General features: G+C 64.2%; 1 pseudogene; it reads left to right on the forward strand.

The window, feature by feature from the left end:
- The first annotated feature begins 582 nt into the window (after positions 1-582).
- On the forward strand, positions 583-2,688 carry LOC114684792 (annotated as a pseudogene).
- Positions 2,689-2,994: the final 306 nt, after the last annotated feature.

Below are 2,994 nucleotides of genomic sequence, written 5' to 3' on the forward strand. Positions count from 1 at the left end.
CAGTCTTCCTGCCTGAGACCCAGGGATCCAGGACTCAGCGCTCCTTCAAGCCCACGAGTCCAGACCCCCAGTCTCCTCCTCAGACCCAGGAGTCAGCCTCAGCCTCCTCCCTCAGACCAGGAGTCCAGCCTCCAACCTTCCCCCGCGCAGACCCAGGAGCTTAAGCTCTGCTGCGCCTTGGTCCCTGCCAGCCCCTGACTTTTGGGTACCTACGTTCCTATTTCCGGCCTCTTGACTGAATCCCACCCCACTTAGGCCTCCAGGGTGGACTGGTTCCCAACCCCCACTGAGAATGTTCAATCCCCTTGGGCCCTAGAGCAAAATCAGTTGGCTGACTTTGTCTCCCTGTGTCTCCTGTGTATTGTTCTGTCTTCCTCTCCGTCCACCTCTCATCTCTATGTTTCTCTCTCCATCTCTCTCCTTCCGTTTCTGCGGACCTTGTCGCCCTTTCCCACTTCTCCACAACTCTCTCCTCTCCTTTACCGTCTCTGCCCTTCTGCCTCTGCTCTGTCTCTGCCTCCTCACCCCCTGCCTCCCCTGCCTCTCCCCTGTCTCCTCTTCTGGACTGAGGATCTACCCTCCTCTCTCTCTCCTCTTCTCTCCACCACACCCACATCCTTCATCTCTTCTCCCCACCCCTGCCTCCCCCCTTTTTCCCCACAGGCATGGATCCACAGCCCCCTCCACCTGCCCAGGGCAGCCCACCTCACCGTGGCCGAGGCCGAGGCCGGGCCGTGGCGTGGCCGAGGCGTGGTCGTGGCAGAGGGGGTGCTGGAGCCCCTAGGGCACCCTGCCTGCCCTACCTGTGGTCGCCTCTTCCGCTTCCCTTACTACTGTCTCGACACCGGCTGAGCCACTCGGGCCTCGGCCCCACGCCTGCCCCTGTGCCCCAAAGCTTCCGGAGGCCTGCCCACCTCTCCCGCCACCTCCGTGGCCACGGGCCCCAGCCCCGCTGCGCTGCGCTGCCTGTCCACGCACCTTCCCGGAGCCGGCCCAGCTCAGGCGCCACCTGGCCCAGGAGCACGCAGGTGGCGAGGTGGATCTGTCCACGCAGAGGGCCGTGAAGGAGGAGCCACAGGACGAGGGCGTGGAGCAGCCCTCCACGGCGGTGGCGGCCGGGGTCGCAGAGGAGGCGGCAGCAGTGTGGCCTGAGACGTGGCCCGTCGGGACCCGGCCCCTGTGGCTAACCCACGAGTACCGATCCTCGGGAATTGGAGGCCGAGGAGGCCGAGGCCGGGCAGCGGAGCTAAGGGCAGAGTTGGGCCCTGGCCGCGGGGCGACAGGAGGAGAAACAGGTCCTCCTCCAGGCCGACTGGACGCTGCTGTGTCTCCGCTGTCGCGAAGCCTTCGCCACCAAGGGGGAGCTCAAAGCGCACCCGTGTCTGCGCCCCGAGGGCGAACAGGAGGGCGAAGGGGGACCCCCACCCGCCCCAAGCGACACAGTGTTCCATTTGCCTCAAGGCTTTCGCCAGGCCCTGGTCCCTGTCGCGTCACCGGCTAGTCCACTCCACGATCGGCCTTTTGTGTGTCCAGACTGCGGCCTGGCCTTCCGCCTGGCCTCCTACCTCCGCCAGCATCGCCGCGTCCACGGCCCTCTCAGCCTGTTGGCCCCCCTGCCCGGGGCCGGCAAGAAGGACGACAGGTCCTCAGGGGGACGGAACTCAGGAAAGGGCCTGAGGGGGGCGAAGGGGCAGAATGTGGGGGCGCCTCGGAAGGGCTGAAGGCGGGCAGAATGGAGAGATGCCACCCCAGCCCGGCCCCCGGCGGGAGCCACGCTTTTTGGTGTCCCGAGTGTGGCAAAGGTTTCCGACGCCGGGCACACCTGCGCCAACACGGGGTCACCCACTCTGGGGCACGCCCTTTCCAGTGCGTGCGCTGCCAGCGGGAGTTCAAGCGGCTGGCGGACCTGGCCGCCCACGCGCAAGTCCACGCGGGGGGTCCCGCGCCGCACCCGTGCCCTCGATGCCCACGCCGCTTCTCCCGCGCCTACAGCCTCCTTCGCCACCAGCGCTGCCACCGCGCCGAGCTGGAACGGGCGGAGCTGGAGAGGGCCGCACGCTGCAGGCTCTCCAGTCCCAGGCCGCACAGTCGCCCCAAACTCCGCCGCTTAAGCAGGAGGCGAAGGGCTCCCTCTGTCCATCGCACACATCAAGGAAGAGCCGCCCTCCCTGGCACCCCACCTCAGTCCCCGCGGCCCCCCCCTGTCTTTCTCAGCGCCTCCTGTTTTGACAGCCAAGACCACTCAGCCTTCGAGATGGAGGATGAGGATGTGGACAACAAGGCCCACCTACGCGGGTTGGGGGGCTTGGCCTCCTGACCCCCACATCCACCCTCCACCCCTCCAGTTGAGCTCCCGGTTTGCAGTAAGGAAGAGGGAAGCTGAAAGAGAGATACCTCCTCTGCCTACCCCTGAGCCCCGGGTCACTCACCTTCCTTTTACCTACCCTAGACCCCCTGATGCTGGTTAGGAAACACTCACCCCAACACGTGTCTTAAGTAAAGGCAGGACAAGGCGGAGGGCGCTTGCCAGAGGGATAGGAACTGGTGGGTTGGCCCCAGCCTGCCCGTCCCCCATGACAAACACTGGACGCCATCACCTCTTTGGAACTGCCAGACCCTGGGAGTTCCCGGTGAGAAAGGTCTGCCCCCCGTTCCTGTGTCTCTGTGAATAAATGTGAGTTCGTGCAACCCATGAGTGAGGCTGTCTGTGGAGGTGGGGTTTGGGTGAGTCAGGATTTGCCCCGCTTGGGTTCAGAACAGGATGCTCATACACCAGATCCCAGGAGGATATTCTATCGAAGAAGCAAGAAGGCCGTGAACCCTGGATTGAGAAGAAAAGTGTGCTGAAACAGAATGCCTTGATGACCGCCCTCAGGGACCGCTGCATGCAGTTTAGCAGACCAGCACGGTATGCACTGTTTTCATTTCTCTAGGGCAGATTTCTAGGCACAGAATTACTGCTCCACGTGGGAAGTCTACAACTCCCTTTCTGAG

The sequence above is a fragment of the Peromyscus leucopus genome, unplaced genomic scaffold, assembly GCF_004664715.2.
Source record: "Peromyscus leucopus breed LL Stock unplaced genomic scaffold, UCI_PerLeu_2.1 scaffold_1057, whole genome shotgun sequence".
Lineage (NCBI taxonomy): Eukaryota > Metazoa > Chordata > Mammalia > Rodentia > Cricetidae > Peromyscus > Peromyscus leucopus.